Below are 26964 nucleotides of genomic sequence, written 5' to 3'. Positions count from 1 at the left end.
TAATGTTATTTTTTCTTGGAAATACTAAATTATTTTGTTTTGATATCACCCAGTTTGAGTTGTTCTTTGCAACTACCACTTGATCATTTAACAAGCATTTGAAATTCAAAGTGCAATAAAGCTCTTTTAGTTTTTTTCCAGAAGAAGATTAGATGTTGCACTTGGTACCATAGGCCTTGTAAAAGGGTTGTACTCCATTTCAGTCTATGGCAGTAGACTGATTTCTAACTGCTCCATGTACCCACATATGATATAATATTTTTCATTTTTGGCTTGTTGAATATACAAAGAGAAAATTGCTTAACAATATTGCTTAATTTGACAACAATTTTACTTTTATTTGATACAAGAGTGGAGGTAGTCTTAGATTTTACCTATTTCTCAGTAGTTGTTCTCCTTCGACAACAACATCATCCTTCAACAAATACATTCCAGCTTGTACAGAGGAAAGTTGATGTTTAGTAGAGGGCACATAAGAGATCCTCTAATGGAGGCGCAATAGTTTAGTAGGATCACTGGATGAAGCACATGTATGAATGTATTGTCTTCAATTAGGAAGGCACAGTTACCCATCCAGGGGAGGGCATGCATGAATGTCTATTTTGTGAATGGTGTAGTTTTATAAGTGTGTTGGGTGCATGAGTTCATGCGTTTAGTCTACCCTACTGGGTCTTGTATTTGAAGCAGTGTTATCCACACGTGATGGTGATATCCACTAGGCTCATTAGGGTTAGGGATATTCGATGAAGCCAGATTCAATGGTTCAAGTCCTATAAAAGCTAGATTGACGAATTACAAAGAAATGATTGGACACACATCTCACTCAAAAACGACGACTCAAAATCCCTATGGAACCTTGTGATATGTTGTTATGGATAGTGCTTACCTGTGACTTTATACCTCTACAACTTCAGCCGAGTTCTGTAGGGGGGAATTATAATTTCCCCTAGTGCTAATTCACCCTACTACTTGACCTCATGGAAGATCTGCTTAGATAGTGGAGCGCGAGGCTTGAGGTGGGGTGAGGTGCTTTTTATGCACACATGTGAACCCTTAAAAATGTCATTCCTAGGCTAGGGTGGAACACTCTATCTAGAATAGGTTTCTTGCTAGTTTTACACACTTACCTCATGCTGTCCTCATGCTGTTCTGGCACTTCCTCTCATTCTGAGGATGGTATCCAGGGTAAACCCAAATTATTTGGGGTACGAGGCAATCAACAATACATTCATTAAGAGGTCAACATGTCACTTGTGAGAATTGGTCCTGGTTGTGGAGGGATAACATTCCCCCTCAATTGCTTGGGCTAGACCCAATTTACTAAAATGCTTTTTGCAAAATATATCTTGAGAAAACCCAGGGAACTTTGCCTCATTATGAGGATAGAACCTAGGCTTAAACAAATTCCTTAGGGCCAAAGGCCATATCAACATGTCATTGGTGGGAATAGAACCATTGTAGGGAGGATAACAATCATTCCACCTAACCAGTGGAGCTAGACCCAATTGACATTAGATGTGTTTGCAGTTAGACAAAGGTGTAGGAATTTTGGAAATGAGTTTTTTGGTGTTTTTGGACGCATCACTGCTTGTAGTGCTCAGGAGCACGAGTATTTCAAAGATCTAGGTTTTGTACCCTGACTTGTATATTAGCTGTGGGGATAAAAATACTATTGGCCTGTTGTAGTGTAGCCTGCATCATCTCACCAGTGAGTTTCTCTTTGGATACTAGTAAAACAGATGGAACCCTGTATAAGTAACATGATCAAGTATACCATGTTTAAAAAAAAATTATTTTACCACATTTTCTAAGGATTTGCACCATTGGTGTAGCTGGATTGTGGTGGTTCTAGTTCTTCAAGACTATTGAACAAAACTTTATTTGGAAATTAAGTTGTTTATGATTGTCAAATATGACTGATCATTTGAAATTCTTTGCCATTTGTTGTTACTGACAGGGTATTTTATAATATTGTGCAATATGGCTTTCTATGCTTTATAGCGCAAGTATTTACTTGTTATGTTGATGTGTAGAGGATATGATATTCAAGTGGTTTTTATGTTTGTTTTGATGATAACATCTCAATGGTGATGGAACCCTATAGCTTAGGAAGCCTACAATGCTGGATTAGTGCTTAGTTCAAATAAGCATGACAATGAGAGGCCTTTTGAACATGATTGTGAGGTTATTGTTGATTCAAAGATAACAAAAGATATGATTAATGTTTCTAGAGTATAAGATACATTTGAGTGGAATTGTCCTTAGCTCAATTGTAATCACAACGCTATGTCTTTATGTAAATTCAGTGACTGCAAAAAAATAGAATGGGTGTGGATGGTTTCTAAGGTTGAAAAGGAGATGTCAATATGGTGTAATAGATGGTTATCATCAAGGGGGGTAAGTTAGTGCTGGTGAAATCCCTACTTGAAGCCATCCCTGTGTACTGAGTGTTTTTTTCCTTTATTCCCAAACAGGTCCTGAAACAGGTAAGAAGACTTAGTTTCAGATTCCTATGGGCTGGGGACAAACAGAAAAAAGAATATTCGTCGGGTCTCATGGAAAAAAATTGTTGTTCCTAAAGAGTTGTGAGCATGGGACATTTAAAATCTCCATTGCTTGGAAAGAGCCCTGGATGCTAAATATGTCTAGAGAATTATAGAAGGGAAGGGCTTATTTAGAAAGGTGGTGAGTTGGAAGTACATACAGCCTCTATCTGCTGAGGATTGTATAAGATCTCCAAATAAATCCTACAATAAATCTTTAGTGATTTGGAAGGTGGTGGTGTTGGCCTTTCCGCTGATTGGAAGACAGTTGGTTTGAACTTTGGAAGGTTGGGGGTGGCAACAACACAAGGCAGGGGGATGATCCTTGGCTGCTTATAACCCATAATCCTTATTTACATTCTCCCTTTGACATAAAATGCGTGCTCCCATAGCCCAAACATGATAAGGCACTGATCTTGCCTTTCATCCACCACCTCAAAACATAGAATCCATTTTTTTTTTCCTTTTTTGTTTTCGTTTCAATGCAATAACAGTACTTATTTTTCCACACAGGAAATGCTTGATGTGCCATTGTTATGAATTTCTGGAGCTTTCATTCGGGCAACAATGTTTGCAGTGCTTTATTATTTTGATCACAGCGTTGCATCCCAACTTGCCCAACAGAATGAGTTCAACTTAAGAAAACCTTCTTCATACCATTATGACTTCTCTTAGGGTTTTTGGTATGCAAATTACCACAGTAAATATATATTATTTAGAACTATGTTGTAAGTTTTGTCAGGGTTCATGTTTAGGTTCAACTATCACTGGCTACCCTATTCTGGAAGAGCTTTAGTTCTCTTGAAGACATCTTGATCTAACTCTTCATTCTTTGTTTTCACCTCCATAAAAAATCTCTAGTGGATTCATAAATTTTCCTTTTATTGTGACAGACTATTTTATGTGGTATTGTTGGCATACCTCCTTCAAATGGTGTTATTCCTGAATCTCCAATGCACATGAAAGGCTTAGCTACCCTCAAACATCAGGTACCAATATATTGGAATTATCAATTGCAACTTCTCAGGGAAAAGACACAATTCAGACATTTTATAGACGAGTAACTTACAAGTACTTTTGTTACAGTTGGTGCTTAGCAAGTTAGTGACAACAATCCGAAAAAGTATGCAGAAGAATTCAACCTTAGGGAAATTATACAGAAACATGCAAGAAGCCTATGAGCAAATGAAGACCCCAATGGTTTATCAGCCTCCACCTGCCTTGGTAATGGTCTTATTTTTGAGTTTGGGTGTTTCATTTTATCTAATTTTCCTCTCCCTTTATTTATTTGTCTTGTCATGTCCCAACCATTTATGCAGGCACTTAAGGAATTGAAAGAGACCACAATTCAGTTGGCCGCAAGTACTGGGAATATGGATGCCCAGTTGATGAATCAATTTTTAATGTTGACAAGGACGTGGATGACCTGCTTCTTGTTGAGGTGAAAGAACAACAATTGAGTAATTTGTTGCAATCTCGGATGGTGGTTGGCTGCCTTGCAGTAATGCCCATCATTAGAAAGATCCCAACTTCTGTGCTTTGGGGTTACTTTGCCTTCATAAACTTGTGTTATTGGTCTATTTTCCCATCGGGAAAATCAATAATGCAAGGTCAAATCAGTTGTGAATGATTGATGGCATAATGAAAAGGCGAACCTTTACTCAAAAAAATAATAATAGATCATTTTTTATAAATGTAGCTTTAGAATGATCTTGCTTTGAAGTAGAGACTAAAATCAAGGAAATGATAGGAAGCCTACAATGCTGGATTAGTGCTTAGTTCAAATAAGCATGACAATGAGAGGCCTTTTGAACATGATTGTGAGGTTATTGTTGATTCAAATATTTTTTCAGCAGAAAAATAAAGCATGGAGTGAACATTTAGTGCACAAATATCCCATGTTTTAATGGATGACTACAACCAGGAGGCCTTACAACCATATATGTAAAGTCAAGTCAATGGTTCTACATGGTTCAGTCATTTAATATACTCAAAACTTTAGCCCAAAAATTAATACAATATAAGTCTGCTCTAGAATACAACAGAAGCAAAATAGATCACATATATGCCCTTCCCACACTCATTTCTTTTGCTAATTTTGGACACTGACTACCATTTCAGTTGTGGGCATTTTTGTGGTATTGATGTTTGGCCCAACGGATACCAGCCGAAGTTCCTTCCTTCACCATTTTCGCCCCTGCAGACGCCGCACATTTCATCTTCTTGTTAGTTGTTATAATCTGCTAATCTGGTCAAGACCACAGACTTGTTTTTCTGTGCTGTGTCCTGGTCGTTGTATGAATAATCCCACTACTCTGCCCATGTAAGCCCAAATGAATTTCTACGCTCATTGGAAGCCATTAATGCAATCAAATACTATTCACACAGCGCTTCAATATTTCTAAAATAGTTAAATTGATGTTCACTAGAAGTGTAACAGAGGAACTGAAACTATGAACAGGTTGGACAATCATTGTTGATTCAAATATAACAAAAGATATAATTAATGTTTCTAGAGTAGAAGATACATTTGAGTGGAATTGTCCTTAGCTCAATTGTAATCACAGCGCTATGTCTTTATTTAAATTCAGTGACTGCAAAAAAATATAATGGGTGTGGATGGTTTCTAAGGTTGAAAAGGAGATGTCAATATGGTGTAATAGATGGTTATCATCAAGGGGGATAAGTTAGTGATGGTGAAATCCCTACTTGAAGCCATCCCTGTGAGAAAATGCAGACCCCAATGGTTTATCATCCTCCACCTGCCTTGGTAATGGTCTTATTTTTGAGTTTGGGTGTTTCGTTTTATCTAATTTTCCTCTCCCTTTATTTATTTGTCTTGTCATGTCCCAACCATTTATGCAGGCACTTAAGGAATTGAAAGAGACCACAATTCAGTTGGCCGCAAGTACTGGGAATATGGATGCCTAGTTGATGAATCAAATTTTAATGTTGACAAGGATGTGGATGACCTGCTTCCTGTTGAGGTGAAAGAACAACAATTGAGTAATTTGTTGCAATCTCTGATGGTGGTTGGCTGCCTTGCAGTAATGCCCATCATTAGAAATATCCCAACTTCTATGCTTTGGGGTTACTTTGCCTTCATAAACTTGTGTTATTGGTCTGTTTTCCCATCGGGAAAATCAATAATGCAAGGTCAAATTAGTTGTGAATGATTGATGGCATAATGAAAAGGCGAACCTTTACTCAAAAAAATAATAATAGATCAATTTTTATAAATGTAGCTTTAGAATGATCTTGCTTTGAAGTAGAGAATAAAATCAAGGAAATGATAGGAAGCCTACAATGCTAGATTAGTGCTTAGTTCAAATAAGCATGACAATGAGAGGCCTTTTGAACATGATTGTGAGGTTATTGTTGATTCAAATATTTTTTCAGTAGAAAAATAAAGCATGGAGTGAACATTTAGTGCACAAATATCCCTTGTTTTAATGGATGACTAAAACCAGGAGGCCTTACAACCATATATGTAAAGTCAAGTCAATCGTTCTACATGGTTTAGTCATTTAATATACTCAAAACTTTAGCCCAAAAATTAATACAATATAAGTCTGCTCTAGAATACAACAAAAGCAAAATAGTTCACATATATGCCCTTCCCACACTCATTTCTTTTGCTAATTTTGGACACTGACTACCATTTCAGTTGTGGGCATTTTTGTGGTATTGATGTTTGGCCCAACGGATACCAGCCGAAGTCCCTTCCTTCACCATTTTGGCCCCAGCAGACGCCGCACATTTCATCTTCTTGTTAGTTGTTATAATCTGCTAATCTGGTCAAGACCACAGACTTGTTTTTCTGTGTTGTGTCCTGGTCATTGTATGAATAATCCCACTGCTCTACCAATGTAAGCCCAAATGAATTTCTACGCTCATTGGAAGCCATTAATGCGATCAAATACTGTTCACACATCGCTTCAATATTTCTAAAATAGTTAAATTGATGTTCACTAGAAGTGTAACAAAGGAACTGAAACCATGAACAGGTTGGACAATCATTGTTGATTCAAATATGACAAAACATATAATTAATGTTTCTAGAGTAGAAGATACATTTGAGTGGAATTTTCCTTAGCTCAATTGTAATCGCAGCGCTATGTCTTTATTTAAATTCGGTGACTGCAAAAAATATAATGGGTGTGGATGGTTTCTAAGGTTGAAAAGAAGATGTCAATATGGTGTAATAGATGGTTATCATCAAGGGGGATAAGTTAGTGCTGGTGAAATCCCTACTTGAAGCCATCCCTGTGAGCAAATATAGACCCCAATGGTTTATTAGCCTCCACATGCCTTGGTAATGGTCTTATTTTTGAGTTTGGGTGTTTCATTTTATCTAATTTTCCTCTCCCTTTATTTATTTGTCTTGTCATGTCCCAACCATTTATGCAGGCACTTAAGGAATTGAAAGAGACCACAATTTAGTTGGCCGCAAGTACTGGGAATATGGATGCCCCAGTTGATGAATCAATTTTTAATGTTGACAAGGACGTGGATGACTTGCTTCCTGTTGAGGTGAAAGAAAAACAATTGAGTAATTTGTTGCAATCTCTGATGGTGGTTGGCTGCCTTGCAATAATTCCCATCATTAGAAAGATCCCAACTTCTGTGCTTTGGGGTTACTTTGCCTTCATGGCCATAGAGAGTTTGCCAGGAAATCAATTTTGGGAAAGGCTATTGTTTCTTTTCACTGCTCTAAACCGTAGATACAAGTATGAACTTTATTCAAACTATAATGTGATTGAATTTAATGCTTGTAATATAGTTTTCAAAGCTGATCAATGTTGAACTGACGGTTACAGAGAACTTTAGGAGTATCATGCTACATTTCTTGAAACGGTGCCTTTCAAGACAGTTGCCACTTTCACCATTTTCCAGACATGTTATTTGTTGGCATGTTTTGGTATCACATGGGTGCCTATAGATGGTGTTCTCTTCCCACTACTAATCATGTTGTAACTTGTTAGTCCCATCGAGGCAATATATCCTTCCCAAGTTTTTCAAAGGAGCACATCTTCAAGAATTGGATGCAACAGAGTATGAAGAAGCCCCTGGAATGCCATGCAATATAACAGTGAGTGCAAGACACATATCAAACAAATTTTAAAAATATTACTCAATTCTATTTCATAAGCCCTGCAACATGAACAATAATAAATTGAACTGTAACATATATTGATTGCAGGAAGCTGGAATTCAGGGGTTCGGACTAGGAATCATGGGAACAGGTGCAAATGATGGCGAAGTTTTGGATGAGATGATTTCATGAAGTCGCGGTGAGGTCAAACACACATATAGTCCACGGATAACTAGCTTGAGTTATTGCACACCAATTCATGGATCCAAGTCTGCATTAAGTCCCCAAGTTGCAGAAGCTAAACGAATATATAGCCCCCGTATAAGTGAGATCAGACAGACACATAGCCCTCACAGAGGGGAAAAGCATTCGAGCATTCCCCTGGTTAGTCAAAGAAAAAATATGAGTCCAAGTGCATTTGGTTTGAGGCCACATAAACCAACTTCCAATTAGGTGTTTGGAGTCTAAATCCTTGGCTAGTAATCTTTCCCTTGAGTGAGCATATCTTATGTTTAATAGTACATATTTCGTTGGCTTATCATTATTTAATCATTGTGCCACAAATCACTCAGTTGTATTTGGTGTGTCTTCACAAAGAACCTCTGTCCATCTCAGAGGACAGGGTAGACCATATAGTGCATGTAAAAAAATGTAATGGAAGTCAAGCTTGAAGTATTTCTGTTTTCTTGAAGCATGAAATCTATTATGTCAGTCTTGTGGTTTTGTAGACCTCGGGCATGCCAAATAAGCATGGTGGTATTAAAGGGTCCTGTGAGTGGTTTGAGCTTCATATAAATTCATCCTTATTCTACCAGTTGGATCATAACCACAAAGTTTGCAGCCTTTAATGTTTCATTGAAATAAAAAATGTGGAAATTAAACTTGACAAATGAAAAGGAAATGGTAAGGCTTACAATATTAGAACTTCTGTAAATGTTTAGCCATTACCTTTAAAAACTAACCAAGGGAAATGTCAAATGATCAAGGATATGTTGAGATGGAAATATCTATTTTTCATGACAGTAAAACATTTAGATAATGGAAATAAAGAATATGTGCATTCAAGTTAAATCAGATTTATCTTGAATGGTTGGGAAGATTTGTTATTATCTTTAATAATTTAAGTCTTGTAAAACAAATTCAGAAGGAATAATTTAAGTCTTGTAAAGCAACAAACTTGAAGAAAAACAAAGAATATGAAGCCATATACAAGGAATATGAAGCCTGCGTGTTATGTTAATTTATGAGCAGTTTTATGCTCTGCAGTATAATCTGTGACAAAATTGGCTACAATATTCAACAGATAGGACATTATGAGTTTCTCAATTTGTGCTATTATATGCTATGGATTTTCTAACCGATATCTTGAAAACGCAGTCTGCACTTGCCATCTATGCCTGAGTTCTGCAGCGGTTTGTTACTTTCAAGCCATGCCTAATGTCATATTGTTTGTTGCAACTTTAATGTAGACAGCTAACCAGGAAGGCATTGGGTCATTCATAGAGGATGCTTAGGCATGATTCCAGGCTTTTGAAAATAATTGTGATTTCCATCACTAGTCATAGCACTTGATAGAAAGTTGGGATATTCATGAGTGTGAATTTATGTTTGTGTGTTTACATACTTTCTTATGAATTAACTAATGCTCAGTAGTAGTAGACATTGGACAAGTATATTTGTATACTTCTGTTTTAAACTGAAACAAATCCAGGGCTAAAAGGAATGGATTGATTGCACTAGTCACCCTTCTATAACTTTCCAACATAGGCTGGATTAAATAGATTGTAATTTGGGTAATTTTTCTAATTGCAAACAGGAACATACTTGTGTATTGGTAGGGAAGCTATGATGGCCATTATGTCAGGCCACGTGATCGCACTCCCTTGATCGTGAGCACGATTGTGATCAAGATGGAAGACTTCATAGTCTAGATTGATTGTTTAGCAGTGATAGTTAGTGGGCTCATTCACAAAAGCTTCTATTTCACTAATCCTTTTTATAGAGTTGTCAGATTCAATTTCCAAAGGTTTTAAGTACACTATAGAGTTGAGTTCTGATTCACAGTGTTAAGTATAGCAGCTATGACACTTGAATGAAGACAAGCATAATAGAGGTATCAGACTCTGTTATAAGCTTACCTACATATTATAAGGGACTTGGTTGGTTTTTTTATAATTTTATAGACAAGTTCCATGTCGTGGAAATGTGAAAAAAGATAGTGATATTGCCACCATGTGGCTCTTATAATATATGGTTTTATACTTCTTCAAAAAATTCTCTAAGAGTTCACAATGCTAAAATTCACTAGGACTTTACAAAGTTTTATTATTTAGTGAAAGACTTGCCAAGTTCTTACAAGATTTTATAATTGAGTAAAATATTCGCCATGCCTGGTGAGAGATTCGCCAGAAAATTATATATACATATTATATTATTGATAAAATCGCCTTCCATTTTTCCTATATACCATGGAGATTCGCCCAATTATTATATTTATAAATTTGGGGGGTTTCTTAAAATTTTCCCTGGTTACCTCTCTGTTAAATTCCATTATGTTCACATTTCCTCTCTCACTTCATGTAGTTGCAGCTACTAGAAATATTTCATATGTTCTTATAGATTCATTTGTATCGATCTGTTAATGCACATGTATGTATGTATCTTTGATATTATATCTTTAAAAGTGCACTCCATGAATCACATCATCCAATCCTCTTTCATCCATTATTTCTATCTTTAACTCAGATCACAAGTATATAATTCTTGATGTTTCAAGCTCTATGTGATGAGTTAGTCTATCTCCTTCTCTTCTTTCATTACTCTGAAAAAGTTGATTAAACTATAGGTCCTCGAATTACTCGACCTCCACTAGTTTATACCTATATTCTTGTGAGTTGTATATGTCAAAGGATACCAGAAATACATGGCTTATGTCTTTGGATGAAGGAACCAACCCATGTTGTTTATTGTATATTTGTATTTACATGTGTATAAAATGTATATGATGTCTTCTGTTTCCTGAAGATCATATAAGACACATAAAATCTAGATGTTACCAGGCACTGGTCTTGTAAGAAATCCGAGGCTGCCTCTGGAAGTGACAATAGAGCCAATAGTTGAGTTGGGGGTATTCTTGGGTTAGGCAAAAACTCCTTACAATTACCATGTGTACCTTCCATCTCTCAAGATGACAGTTGTTAGAAGAGATGTGAAGTTTGATGAGGAGAAGGAAATGAGATGTTCTCTTGAGAGGGAGATTTAGTTGCATCCAGATCATGAGCTTTTGGATCCAAAGGAGGAACCTCAGGAAGTTGTGGAGTAGAGAGTGGAGACATCCACTCAAGCGGAAACATCTAGAGAAGGAATAAAACAAACCACAGAAGTTGAGAGCCTAATGCATGATGCTAGAGAGACTCTAGGAGCACCCACTTGTTAACATAGGAAGAGAAGGTCACCAGATATGTACATTGGCTACATGGCTCTAATGATAGAGCTGGTTGAGACTGATCCATCCTATTTCTAGGTAGCAGTAGAGAAACTGGTATTGGTTGATGCAATGGTTGAATAGTATGATTCAATTGTCAAAAACAATGTTTGGGAAGTGGTCCCAGGACCAGCAGATCAATCAACAGTGAGTTTGAGATTCCTTTACAAGGTAAAACATGCAAAAGATGGAAGTGTAGAGAAGTATAAGGCCATATTTGTGGCCAAGAGATTCTCTCAAGTTGATGGAATATACTATGAGGAAACCTTTGCACCATTCACAAGGTATTCATCCATTAGATCTATACTTTCTTTATGAACACATATGGGGTGGAAGGTCCCACAGATGGATGTGAAGACAACATTCCTCAATGGATTTATTGAGGAAGAGTCGTACATTGAGAAACCATAAGGTTTTAATACCCTTTCCTAAGAGTCGCATGTGTGAAGACTCAAGCAAGAATTGTATGGCCTCAAGAAAGCACCCCGTGCTTGGTACATTAGGATCAACAACTATCTCGATGTGTTGGGCTTCACCAAAAGTAAAGCAGATGAAATCCTTTATCATATTATGGTTAAAGGTAAATTATTTATTATTGTGTTTATGTCAATGATTTAATTTTAACCAGTGATGAGAAGTTGATTATATCTTGCAAGATAATTTGAAATGAAGGACATGGGACTCATGCACTACTTCCTCATATTGGAAGTATTGGAAGGAGATAGGGAACTATTTGTCTCTCAAGGAAAGTATGTTAATCAGATACTAAATAGGTTTCACATTGAGTAGCAAAATGATGGAGACACCTCTAGCCACCAGTTGGAGAAAAGAGGATGGTACTTCAGGTGAAGTAGTGGAGGCTACCATCCATCAGATATTATGGGTTCACTAGTTATGTATTTTCTAAACAATTGACCGGATATGTGATATGAAATCAACCAACATAGTCAAGCTATGGTTATACCAACCAAATTCTTTTGGAGGGAATCTAAGCATGTTTTATGGTACCTCAAAGCCACCACCCAGTTTTGAATATGGTACAGAAGGACAAAGGGAGAGAAGTTGTGTGGCTTCAAAGATGTAGATTGGGCGGGAAGTCCATCAGATAAGAAGAGTACATCAGGATGATTTTTCAGTGTTGGGTATGCAGTGGTTTCTTGGTACATGAAGAAGCAGAGATCATTGGAACTCAACTCAGCAGAAGAAGAATACATGGCTGCAAGTCAAGCAACATGTGAGGAGATCTGGATGAGAAATATTCTTTTGGGACTTTTTGGTTAGATGATGGATCCTACTGTGATATAATGTGAAAATCAAAGTTCCATTAAGCTCTCTGAAAATCTAGTATTTTATCGATCAAAGAATATATATATCAAGTATCAACATCTATGAGATTGTGTGCAGAGGAGGATCATGTTGCTTGATTACATTCCAACAGAGGAATAAGATGTAGATATTTTGACAAAAGTTTTGTCAAAGGGAAATTTTGAGTTCCATAGAGGTGGGATTAGGGTATCTAATAGTCCCTTTCTTGTTGAGAGGGATTGTTGAAAATGCAACAAGAAAATCTCAGTTTGAATTTCCTTGGTCAAACTAGATAAAAAATTCGAATTTCCATTTCAGCAGACAACTTGGATGAGTTATCTTGAGTGAAATGGCTTGTGTCACCCAATTAACTTAGATAATTCAAGTTGGAAGACTTGAGTTCATTTCAGTATGATTGATTTCTAATTTATAGAAATATAAATCAGTTAAGTTGAGTTATTGTGAGTTATATTAGTTCTAACTATTGGAGGAACTAGTGGAAGGTCTACTAGTGGGGGGGTGACTTCAGCCACAACTCAGTGATCAACCATTTAACTGATCAATTAGCCTAGAATAACTGTTGCATGCATATAATTCGATTTACCTAGTTGAGATGGAGATTCCAAGGCAGTGTATTATCACTTGTAAACTATTCTGAAGTGTACAAGTGGTGCATGCAGTTACAAGATGAGCCTAGATGAATTGCACAATTCCTTGGAGGAAAATTCCTATGGAATAGGGGCATAATTCATCGAGGAATAAAATAAGGAAATAGGAGCTTGGAGGAATAGAAATTTGGCTAAGTATTGGCCAGAGTCAATCAATGAAGTAAAGAGGTAAACTATACACTTGCAGAGGTTTCTCAGGCTTAAGAAAGCATTATATTTCATCTCTATTTTTTTATTAATGCAATATAGATAGGAAGGGGCTTTGAGAAATTTCTTTCCCCTAGATAAAACTCTGTGTATGTGTGTTTAATATTGATGTATCTTTATGATTTGTACTTGCGATCGTGAATTGAATTCCACAGATGAGTAGAGTAGATTTGAGTCTTGTGTTTTAGTAAATTACATGAGCATTTTCATATCTACACATTAAATTCCTACAGAAAATGCATATCTTCATCTATAGGGGTACCGAGGTCGGTCACCATAATATTATAGTCTAGCGTTTGGGCTTCAATTGATATCTAGTGGACATTATCACCACAACTCTTTTCTCCTAACTCACCTCCTCTAGCTTTTTCTCCTTTGTTAGAACTCTTGTCTCCTCTCAATCCTTTCTTCCACAACTCTGATCCACCTCTAAGTTTTCCAGCACTTCCTATATTTTCTTCAACTCTTCTTGTCTCCTTTGAATCTACCTTATATTTATATCCCTCCATTCATCAAATATATGTGCCCTTCTTGTTGCCCTAAAATATCTAGAATTCCATATTTCTTCCCTTTCCATTGCAACTCTTTCTTAGATTCTGCAATAGGTCATCTTCTCCCCCAAGATCCTCCCCCCAATGTGACAATTTTAAGTTTCCATGTTAGTTGAAGGGAAGGGAAGTAATATTTATTCCAACAACAAGATCTTGATCCACAAATGTATTTCATTCAACAACCTTCCTCTCAGCCCAAACTTGAAAACTACTTTTTCTTTTGAGAAAGAATGGTGGTTTTCTACAATAAATTCAATAATACACCTCTCCAATGTAGTTTTCACCGAAAAACCAACAACTCGGGTAAGTTTTTGATCTAGGTGGTGTAATGCAACCATATCTGATGTCTATTTCCAATAGATTCGACTAGAATTTCGATCTCTTAAAGAATCTTGTAACTATCGTAACCAATGATATCCCATTTTGAGGAATTCAACCCAAAATATTTTGTATTGGTCAATAATAAGCTCAAAGAAAAAGATCTCTTTGCATAGCTAATCATGATTATTTTGTCATTAATATTCTTGTTGAAGAATAAAGTGTTGCACTTTTCCTCCTACCACATATGAATACTACTCTTTAAGGTCTTACTCACGATTATCAAAAAACCCTAGTTAAATTTCAAGGTCCTGGAAATGAAACCATTTTTTAGTGAAGTGCTTTAGGGGCCAATAAAAGGGTTTCTCTATAGTCTAGCCTATGATGGCATTTTCAATCTTCCAAAAGGGAATAAGGTCTCACTTGAAGTGCTGCTAGGACTTAAGTGTATTGAAAAGGTTTTAAAAGGTGAGTGAATACATATAGCATTTATATAAGACAACAACCATTACAAAGAAAACCAGATAGTCATTACACATGAACTTAAGCAGGAATTTTTTTTTTTTTTTAAGAAGATACATGATCACAAACATTACACAGTAGATCTCCCTACAAATTTTCTCCTTTTATTAATATTAGGACATAGATCCAAAAAGTTACATCTATACATCAATCTTGCAGAGCCTCATTTATAAATATAACAATATATGATCATAGCATGAAGATGAATTCTGACATCTTGTCAACCTCTCTATGCATCTATATCTCTCGCAGTTTTCACTGCAAATCCTTTTATAGATTTGGCTTATTGATAGTGTCAATCAATATAATTCTTTTGATGCATTCAACTTTAACTCACTTGTCTTGACGCAATCAATTTAACTCACATGGCATTGTCAAAATTAACTTTTTGCCTTGATAAAATCAATTTAAATCATGATTTCTTGATGTTTCCAACCCTGTTTTCATGCTCGCTTGACAATTCCCAAAATAATGGCTTGGTCCAACTTTTACATTTTCGCTTCTTTCTTTCCTTTCCACCACTGATTTTTTATTAAAATTGACCAATAAAAAATGAAGGACCCAAAAAGAAAATAAAAATGAAAAATATGGTTGAGACATAAGTTATTACATGGGAAAAGGCCTAGCATGAGCTCTACCTTCCTCATTAGCCATCACCTGGTTCCTGAGCACATAATGCTACATTTCATCAAAAGGAACCCTTGAATGCCCTAAACCTAAAGAGAAATAAAATGCCTCGTATTAAGGGGTTAAATCAAATGCTAAATCATAAAGAGATATCTAACCATTGATCTATGCACTATAATACAAAGCACTATCAAGAAAAAATAAAAGGTACATTAGATGAGTGGAAAAAATAGGCCAAGCAGGGTAACTCATGCATCCACGATTTCCCCCTCCTTTACATTTATACACTCAAGATGTGGACTCTCCATCATCTAGTCCTCTTGATCATGGAATTTGGCCATGAAGCCTTTTCCCTTCAATTTCCATACATTTACACTAATACCTATTGATTGTGGGGTTGACCTTGGAAATGATACTACCCCTTGAGAGTTGGAAGCACCTAACAGGGTTGACGATTAGTCACTTATATCTAGGTATGGAATGCCTTTATGGAACTTGGTCTAGTTATATATTGGAAAGTGATCCAAATTTTACGTATTAATATGCCCTTAAGATCCAAGTTTGGTCCACTTAGATGTTAATATGATCTTAGGATCTAATGGATAGTTACTTGTAGGTTTTAACCCCGTACAAAAATTACCTGCATACGAATTCTAAGAACAGAAAATAAACAATGAGAGAGCATAACACATAAAACACACATACATAGAGATTTTCCCCTGGATCCCAAAACTGGGACTACCAACTTGATTTTTCATTATATATTCCTTTCATATGTTACAATACATATATATACATGCCGAAGCATCCAATACCATGGACCGAAAACCATCGCGTCCAAAACCATGTGCGAACACCATGCATAAAACCATAGGTAGGTCCAACCAACCTAATATAGGGTCCAAAAAAAATTTCCCCGGGGCGTTGCCCTAGACCCTGTAGAGGGGGGCTACCCACCCCCCTCAAACCCCCTATGACCCCCCCTTGTGCAATCGATGCAACGAAGGAGGGGCTCTGCCCCCCCTCTAACCCCCCGGTTAACTACATTGGCTAGTCTTGGAAATAATATAATGCTACATTTCATAAAAAGGAACCCTTGAATGTCCCAAACCTAAAGAGAAATAAAATGCCTCATATTAAGGGGTTAAATCAAATGCTAAATCATAAAGAGAAAGATCTAACCATTAATCTATGCACCATAATACAAGGCATTATCAAGAAAAAATAAAAGGTGCATTAGATGGGTGGAAAAAATAGGCCAAGCAGGGTAACTCATGCGTCCATGATTTCCCCCTCCTTTACATTTATACACTCAGGATGTGTACTCTCCATCAGTTGGTCCTCTTGATCATAGAATTTGGCCATGAATCCTTTTCCCCTCAATTTCCATACATTTACACTAATACCTATTGATTGAGGGGTTGACCTTGGAAATGATACTGCCCCTTGAGAGTTGGAAGCACCTAATAGGGTTGACCATTAGCCACTTATATCTAGGTATGAAATGCCTTTATGGGACTTGGTCTAGTTATATATTGGAAAGTGATCCAAATTTTACATATTAATATGCCCTTAAGATCCAAGTTTGGTCCACTTAGATGCTAATATGTTCATAGTATCTAATGGATAGTTACTTTCACTTGAGTTCATATGTTTTGTCAGGGTTTCCACATCAACATAGGCCTTGAGGGCACCCACTTCATAGGTACCCAGGCCATTTAAAGAGACAAGCGACTTAACAGATGCAACATTGAGAGGATTGGGTGACATGATGGCTTGAGTAGATGTTACATGTCCTAGAGCACCCTCAAGAACCAAAGAATTAGTCTACTTTGACCCAAGATAGAGGATTCCTGTTGATTGCACTATTGGATCCAACATGCCCCCAAGATGGCCTTGACACAACCTAATGGGTAGGGATTGATTTAAAGGCCAAATGAGGGTGGTCTTCCATGAGAGACTAGGGAGGGCTTGTTGCACTATAGATCCCCAACATTGGAGAGAGGAGGACTTGTTTTGACCATTGGAGACCCATGGAGATTAATTGATTTGGGACCCAAAAGGAGGACTTGAGGTGTATTTGAGGGACATTCCTCAATTTTGGATGATCCAAAACTCAGAAACTCTTTTAGCCTTCATCACACGTTGACATGGAATTTGGAGTATGTCAATATTTATGAGGCTATGGATCACACATGTGGGCATTTATGGCTTGTTTTAGCATTGAGCTAATGGGTTGACTTGTAACCCAATGTTTATTTCATGTAAAACGTGTTTTACTCGCTTCATTAGTTAAAATTTATTGAGGTAATCCTCATATAAATAGAGGTCACCTCATTTTTATTTCTCATCATCACTTGTGGAACTATTCGAGTATGTCTTGAATCTTTATGGAGATATGATTTATTTTGGAAATTATTATTTCTCGAGACAAGCACTTATTGTGGATAATAAAGGACTTGTTCACACATATCTTGTAAGTACTCTTGTTGATTATGGTGAGAGGAACTCTCCAACCCAAAATGGAAGAGATGTTTTAAAGTCCTATCTTGTCCTATTATGTAAACATTTTGACTCAATAAATTTACATAAAACAAAAAAAAAATAGAATTGAGGTGAAATAATCAATTTAACCTTGTCGAATTTTGGGCTCCAGGTTTTGACAACCCATGGTTTTTCCAATAGAAGATATATATATATATATATATATACATATATACATATACATATACATATACATATACATATACATATACATATACATATACATATACACATACACATACACATACACATACACATACACATACACATACACACACACACATATATATATATATATATATATATATATATATCTAGCCTATATCCATCTTAACTCAGAATCTTCCAGACGCTAAGGGGGATCAAATCTGTTCACGTGAAAAATCCTTTTAGAGTGAAAAATATATGATCCCTCTTGATGCTTGGTAGATTCAAAGTTGAGATGAATCTAGGCTGGTTATCTTTTGAATGATTATTGCATGGAATGGTTGTTGTTATGGTTTCTAAGTGCTAATTTTATTGAATATTTTTCTATGAAATCTTGGAAGAGTATTGCATATACTAACTAAATGAATGTATGACAAATGCTTGAATGATCTTCATGTTAATCTCTCTTCATGGCTTTATCCCCTCATAAAATGATACTTAGAGTTTTGAAAATGAATATTTAATTATATGTAATTTGATTTAGTCAAAATGTTAAACATTAAGTTACAACATCTTTGTACCATACTAACCTGGAGAGCACAATAATTTTTTGATTTCATTTTTAAATTAAGATGAACATTTTAATATATATTATTGGTGTAGTTTAGATGAAATCATCCTTTTCAGTGCATTTTCTCTAATTACTTTTAACATATATATTTTAAAAAACTTGAATTTAGATTGTTTCATCTATAAAATTAAATTACCCCAATCATTATCAAGTGAAATTATTTGAATTTTTTTAAATTTAACCATTTATATTTATATATTTTTTAATTTTAACATATCAAGCTATTTAATTTAATTTAATTAATTTTTTTTGTTTTTACAAACTTTTTTACTTTACACCAACACATACTTCTCTCAAATATCTGGTAAGTAGCCAGAATATATAAAAATATTCTTTGATTAAAGAAAATATTAGATTCATCTTCGAAATAAATAAAGCAAAAAAAAAATATTATGATATCTTGTAATTCGTGAGTATATATTAGATTAATCAAAGAAGTAATGAAAGTACAAAAAAATCATATAGGGAAAACCTATTTTTTTTTTTAAAGGGCAAAAGAAGATATAGTTATGCGTGAGAACATATATTTCCTTTATGCACATGGATTCGCCTAAGTAATATCAATATCAAAATATCTCGTAAGTGGTAAGAATATTTTTAGAATTTTTTTAATACGTCGCTTTGTCCAAAGTATTGTATTGGATTCCTCAAAAGGAATAAAGAAAGTTAAAGTCTAATTCGTGAGAATATATATTTCTTTTGAAGCATGCTTTTAAGGAAACTTGTGATCCTTCAGTTATAAGGTGCATTAAAGAATTTTTTTTAATAAAGAATATCAAGATACTTTGTCGGTGAGAACATATTAAAGAAAAAATTATACATTGTTTTAAGGAAAACTATCCAGGTATTTTGGAAGTCTTGAGAATACATATTTATTTCATATATATATAGAAAATATTAAAAATGTCTTTAACTACAAAGCGAACTCAATAAAAACAATGAAATAAAGATGGAATATTGTGTAAAATGTAAAAAGTTAAAAGAAATTATTCATAATTTAATTTTCAAAGTTTTTTGTTATTGTATTTTCTATAAATTTAGTTTTGAAATTTTTTATCAAATATTTTTTAAAATTTTGAATTTAAATTATTTAATTTACAAAATTTTAGTATTTTTAAAAAAATTTAAAGTATCAAATCTATAAAGGAGTAGTTTAGTTTATAGATGAAATGATTCTTTTTCACAACATTTTTTCTAGTTAATTTTAACCAAAATCTAGGGTAGATTTTTAAAAACTCGACTCTAAATTGTTTAATTTGTAGAATTCTAGATTTTTAAAAACTCAAGTCTAAGTTGTTTAATCTATAGAATTCTAGTACCTTAGGAGTTTTACACATTCAAAAAAGTATTTTAAGCAACAAAAAATCACATTCGGAGTAGTTTAGTTTATAGATGAAATGACTTTTTTTCACAACATTTTTTCTAGTTAATTTTAACCAAAATCCAGCGTAGATTTTTAAAAACTTGAGTCTAAGTTGTTTAATCTTGAATTCTAGTGCCCTAGGAGTTTTCCAAGGCACTGAATCCATTTAAGCATTCAAAAAGGTATTTTAAGCCACAAAGAATCACATTCTTGCTTGAAATTGTATTGTTGATTCGAGTGAAAAAAGTTATTTTGTCTATAAGTTAGTCTATGTCAAACCATAAATACATTCAAAAACGTATTTTAAATAAAAAAATCATGAGTTCAATTCTCTCCACACTCTCCGAGTGGGGTCATAAACCATATATAATATTTTTAATTATCTTTAAAGAATAACTTTCCTCCATTATAATCTACAACTTATTTGTTCTCTCTCTCTCTCTCTCTCTCTCTATATATATATATATATATATATATTTTATTTTATTTTAATTCCTAAAAAAAAATTATATATGTGATGGAAAATGAAAGTTTAACAATACATTCTTAGTCATATTTTAAAAGTAGCTTTCCCTTGTTATAATTTGCAACATACTTGTTATTAAATTTATTTAGCTTCTTCATGAACACTAACTTAATATGATAATCAATAAATAAGCTTATCTATCCATCTTAACTTCAAATTTATCAAGTGCTTAGAGAGATCAAATATCTCAAGGTGCAAACCTCTTTTTTTATTATAAAACTTGAGATAAAGTTTGCACCTTAAGAGATTTGATCCCTCTCTGACACTTAGATTGAGAGTTAAAATGGATCCAAGGCACTTTCGTTATTAATTATTATTAATAATCAATCATTATAATTATTCATTTTTATTTATTTATTTTATTTATATTTTTATGCATTTTCATTAAGTCAAAATGTTTTAATTAATAATTATAATTATTTATTTATATTTTTATGTAATTTGATCTAGTCAAAATGTTTAGATAACATAACATAACATAACAAGACATTACAACATATCTTCCATACTCTGGTTGGAGAGTGCCTCTAGGCACAATTACTTTACTTTTTAGCTAATTTTTTTTATTAAGTTCAAAGATAAAGAATAAATTTAAAACTTAAAATATAAAAATATATAATAGTAATATTAAACCATTAAATTTATACTAAAGATTTGAATTTGAATTTATATGTTTATTGTTTCTTATGTTTTAAGGATGAGAGTGTGTGGGGATATTTTTTGTTTTGGGGACCAATGGAAATCACCTTTGTGTAGAGCTTATGAAAGGCTTTCAATAATTAAGATAAAACTTATGGTCTAATTCTAACGTGACCCAAAGTCTCTCATCCATTTCAATGGTTGGAGCTTTGAAATTAAGCATAAATCGCATTTAAAAAGGCACCAACCCAAGATATTTGAAGTTATTATTAATTTTTCATTTAATCATATATATCCTAGGGAAGTTTTTGGAGGTCAATCATTTCCATATCCTCTATGGAAATAATGTGATGGAAAACTAGATGGTAAACAAGGCGACAATTTTATTGTCGAGTCATTGATAATTAACGAGAAACTCTCCTTCTCTCTATCCCATGAAGGATAAGGCATATTAAAAAGTTGGTTTTGTAGGTCAATTAAAAGGAAAATGGGTAATCATATTGTTTGTTTTTGAAGGGAGGTTGGTTGTTTCTCTCATGTGGCTCATGTTGTCCACATCCTAGCTTAATTGTAGAACTACACTGTGGATGTGTGATTTTCCCTAATTAAATTTGATGAGACAACACTTGCACTAGTGCAATAAAGTTTGGAATGAAGGAAAGAACAAGTTTTAGGGGATGGAATTGAATGCACATAAGCTCACATGGAATTTCCATATCCTCGCCCTGTGTAAGATGGATTCAAAGTTAAGTTGGCAAAAATTAGTCGTAATGGGTCCGTGGAAGGGTGAGAGATAGATATTTGAAATGACACTCAACCATCATGGAAGTAAGCATTTTGAGGAACTTTTGGTAATACTTAGGACCTTCAAGTAGCTCCACCCTCTACAACCCTCATGGGCTAATCTAGGTTGTATATTATCTTGTCATATCTCCTTTAATTCTATTATGATTTCCTAGGTTTCCATCGAGTTCAAGGTAAATCCTCCTATTTTAAGGTTCTTCTCTCTCTATTAGAGTTTGGTTGAATATGATAATTTTTTCTTTTGGGAGATGGTGTTTGTTGTTTTGGGCCTAATTCGGCTATCAATTTTTCTCTTTTCGCGCTTATAGGCATCATTTGTTGGCTTGGACCTTTTCAAATCCATCCATATTTAAGTTGTTGGGCCCTTTGCTACTCAGGAATTTGTTTGTTCATGGGCATACCACTTTCTTTGGGATTCCTATTTTTGGGCTAGATTTTCATTGGAAGGCTCTTTATTTATTCGAGACTATTTCTCTTCATTCCTTTTAGTTGAAATAAATGATTTTTCTAGATACCTTATGCATGAGTTCATCTAGGATTGTTTGGATGCACAAGAACATTGTAAGAAATTCCATTATACTTGGGTTATCCTCTTTCTTGCAATGATTATTTGAAATCCACCATCAAAGAAATATTATGTCATATGGGTCACCAAGTCATTTCCCATGCCTAAGTTCAATGTATTGTAGCACAACACAAATAGAGAAGTGTAGAGGAATACAAATAAATAATTTTAGAGGTGTTATACAATGATATCCCAGGAGATCGTTGAGTCAATTAAGATTCCATACAACTTAATGGATAGGTAATGGATAGGTAAACCGAGTCTCTTTAATTTGAAGTGGAAATTCACCATATTTACATCCTTTCACATGCAAATCCTAACATTCAACCACAAATCCTACCCTTTTGTATCACCAAAGAAGATATCAAGATGGTTGTTGAGTAGTGACAAGAGGAATTGAGGCCCAAGATAATAAAATGGGTGGATATCTTGGAGTCTAGAGCCCATAGAAATAATAATCAAGACCTAAATCATAAGTATGAATAGAAAAAGGTAGAGAACGATGTGCAAGAGGAGAAACAACCCACAAACAACCACACATGTCAATTCCATGTCCTAATTTTGAGTGGAAAGGGCACAAAACAAACAATGTCTCTTTAAGATTTGAAGCACATGACATGACATTAGGTCGATACTTTGAGGCAGATGTCAACATGAAAAATATTTTTGATCCTACTGATGTAGCTGAAATGGAGACCGTAGTTCTTGGGTAGAGCAGAGTAATAGAAGTCACAACTTGTAATAGCCCAACCCATAATTGGCTTGATTTTTCCATGTAATTACATGTAATTGAATTTAAAATATAAAAATATAAAAATTAAAAGGGGTTGAGTTAAGGGACACATATTCCATAGCTGAGGAGGTTGCTTGTTTGGGCTATTCAAGGTTTACTTGTTGCAATAAATATGAATTATTTTGACAGGCATTTGTTGGCTTAGGGGGGTCCTGACCCAAGTTCAGAGTTATTTGTGCCAAATAAATCCCTACACTACTGGCCCTTTCAGCATCAATTCGTGGTGCATGGACTGAAGTATCACCTGAAGCAGTATGGGGGGATGCTGGAACCAAGTTTCTGCACCCAGAGATCAGTTTGATGTCCTTCTATGACCTAGATCTTCCTTCATACACATCTTTAAGTGCTTATGGCTCATGGTAGTAACTTCCTCGAATCAACCTCTAAACGTCCGCGAAGGTCTACGATTAGCATTTGTGGACCCTAAATAGGCGAATTAGCTACTTACGTGCACCATAGATTAATTTTAGACCAGTATTTACTCATATCCACCTAAGTCTTTGATAACTTTAACAAACAGTGTGATCTTCACGTAATCACTTAAAATTAATTGTGTTCAAATAATAAGACGGATCAAGTAAATTCGCGCATCAATGCATCATTATTTCATAAAGACAACATTCATCACAACATATATCAGAATCACACATAACAGAAGTAAAGAGCTAAAACGTAGGAATTTCTATAATAATCTTCTTTATTGATCTTTAATATATGTTTACAGACTCAATACTTCCTTGCACACTTAGTTGTAGGGGTCCGCGCACTTAGCTACGGACACTACTCTAGGCTTCTGTGCACTCATCTATAGAGCCTTTCCTTCCTCTAAGACTTATATCTCTACGCTAGACTTCTGTGCTTGTACCCATAGACTTCTTCTTCATTTCATTACACTCTCTAAGACACACCTATTTATACAACCCCATGGTCTGTGGACCATGGGTAGATCTTAAAAGTCGACTCAACTTTACATAAAGGAGGGTAAAAACCCTTTTTGACTCTTAACTAGCTACACGCTCTGCGACCATAATCTGTAGAGACTTTTCATCTTTTTGCATCAAAACTTGGGCTTTTGCCCCAAAACTCACCCCAAGGGACCCCATAACATCCATCAACAACCCTGCGGTGAAAATTGTGACACAAATATTAGTTGGTAAGGTCATGAGGAAGTGTTGTGCGGATGAGGTTTCGATGCCTGTGATCTCGTTAGCTGCACAACGCATGGAGGGCGTGCAGGTCAACTGGTCATGTTATCTATGTAGCGAGTTCCTTACGAATTGTCACAAGGCTCAAGATGAAAGAAAGACCTTCCACTACACATGGTTGATGCTCTTTATTGTACTGGTTGCCTGGGAACTACTGGAGGACAGTCAGTCCCCCCCCATTGGAGGTAAGTTTGCTGGAGGCTCCACAGTTTGCCTCCCTTTGGGCCACGAAGGACCCCGCGTGGGTCATTGAGACAAAAAACTTTTCGGTTATAATGGAGTCAAGAATTCGCATTGCCATCAACCAGTGGCCATGAATGTGCCTAATCATGTATGAGTAGTTGCCGGAGTACGTGGAGTTCGAGGCAGATTTCCACTGCGTGTATATCAGGGCGTGGAAGGATCCAGAGTAGAAGTGGTTCGATCTACCATATCTTGTCAAGGATTATGTGATTCAGGAAGTCATCAAATGGTGGCCAACAAATTGGCATTCTCTATCTGACTTGGCTGTGGTTGCCAGGAAAGGCGCAGGGAGTTCTGCAGAGAAGAAGAAGAAGGAGGCAGCGAAACAGGCGGTCCAGAAGTTGGTCGTGTAGTGAGGGAAGGAGGTCAAGGAGAAGGCCTGATTAGAAAAAGAGGCTGAACAAGAAAAGCATGACTCTGAGTGAATGTAGAATTCCTACAAATTCTCTACAAATCTACCTTTGAGATCTATGTAGAAATCTGATTGTAGATTAACTTGATAATGCAATATACCAAAGAAAAATACTTTAATCTACTTCTACTATCAAACTTGCGGAAGCTTAAAGATAAAGTTGAATCAAAGCTGAACACATATAACCATAAGGAGAAGAACCAATGCACATGAAACACAGAAGAATACTCAGGGGAAAGCCTCAGCTAAAAACCCCACTATCTGTATTATGATACAAGGTGGAAATATCTCATAATTACACAAAGGCCTTAGCTCTCACAGCTAGCCAGCTCTCAGTACAATCCTCCTGGATTCTCATCGGCAAACAAAGCTTCTCACAAGCCTTCTCCTCTGCCCTCCAAGCCTCCTATTTCCTTGTGCAATTTCTCTTGGGTGATCCTCCTGTTACCAAGTGGAAGACTGACCACTCACACTCATCCCACACCCTGTAAAACTGCGTAATCCTCAAGGAATATTCCCTTGACTGCATGGATGAGTTTCCTTTGTAGGAAAAAACATGCAACTAATAGTAACATGTCCTTGACATTTAGCTCAACTGGGTCTTTCTCTAAATAGACATGCATGAGTTTCTGATGAGGGAATCTTTAATTATCTATAGTACACTGGTTGAGTGCATGCATGCATCAACTGACTAATAACTCACAATTAGTTCCTCAAATAGTTTGGAACTAATTTAACTGGACTTAATTTAGTAAACTGAGCTAACTAATTACAACTCAAATATAACTCAATCTTATCTCCTTAATTAGGGAATAATCTTCTTAATTTAAGGGATAATTGTTACATGACTTCAGAAAGACTTCTAACTTGAATTTCTCCAACTAATTAATCCATAATGAATTAATTAATTATTTCCAAGTAGCTGGTGAGACTAAATTCGAATTTAATTCACAATTTTTATTCAGGGACAAATTAAAATTGGAATATTTTGGTTTCTATTTTTATCATTTCTTGTTTCTATTTTCAACACTCCATCTCAACAAGGAAGGAATTCAACTCGATCCTAATCCTGAATCTTTGGGATGTCCTGCATGCAAAACTTCTCTCTAGTGTTGTTGCTTTAGCAATCTCCAAAAACAAAAAAACATCCAACCTAAATCAGAATGATGTCTCTGTCATCAAAGTCTCTGACTGCTATTTCCTCTGTCAACTAAAAACTCTGTGCTTCTGCTAACTCAACCTTTCTGCACTGTTGTCAATCCTACTCTGTGCTATTCAGTATCTGACTGCTCTAGCCTCTGTCACTTTGATCTCTAACTGCATAATCTCATTGATTCCTCCTACTACTATGTACTTTGGGCTCCTATAGCAAGGTATGATCCATGAGATAAAACCTATCAATGGAACCTGCCCAATTTCAGCCTTCATGGGACTATCACTTCACATCGCCCCACCTCACACCTGGAGGTATGGCTGCATGTGATCCCTTTGCTGACTCTAATTGTGGCTCCTCCACAATTATCTAAGACTTCTTCTAGCGCTGCATTTTGAGAGGTAATTTACTTTCCCTCTCAACCACCAAGTCTCCAACATTTGTCTTGCTCCTCAAGGCTTTGCATGCATCTTGAACCTCAAGAGCATACAGGTTCTTGACTCATGAACCGATCCATTTCACTTGTCTCGTGGTGATGCGTCTAAGGAAAACCTTTCCCTTACTTAAGACAACATCGTAGCCTTTGTCCTCCAACATCGCAACCGATACCATGTTCTTC

This window comes from Pinus tabuliformis, chromosome 4_1 (assembly GCF_031772625.1).
Source record: "Pinus tabuliformis cultivar Carrire ecotype Pingquan chromosome 4_1, CPIR1, whole genome shotgun sequence".
Taxonomy (NCBI): domain Eukaryota; kingdom Viridiplantae; phylum Streptophyta; class Pinopsida; order Pinales; family Pinaceae; genus Pinus; species Pinus tabuliformis.
This window is presented reverse-complemented; position numbering follows the sequence as displayed.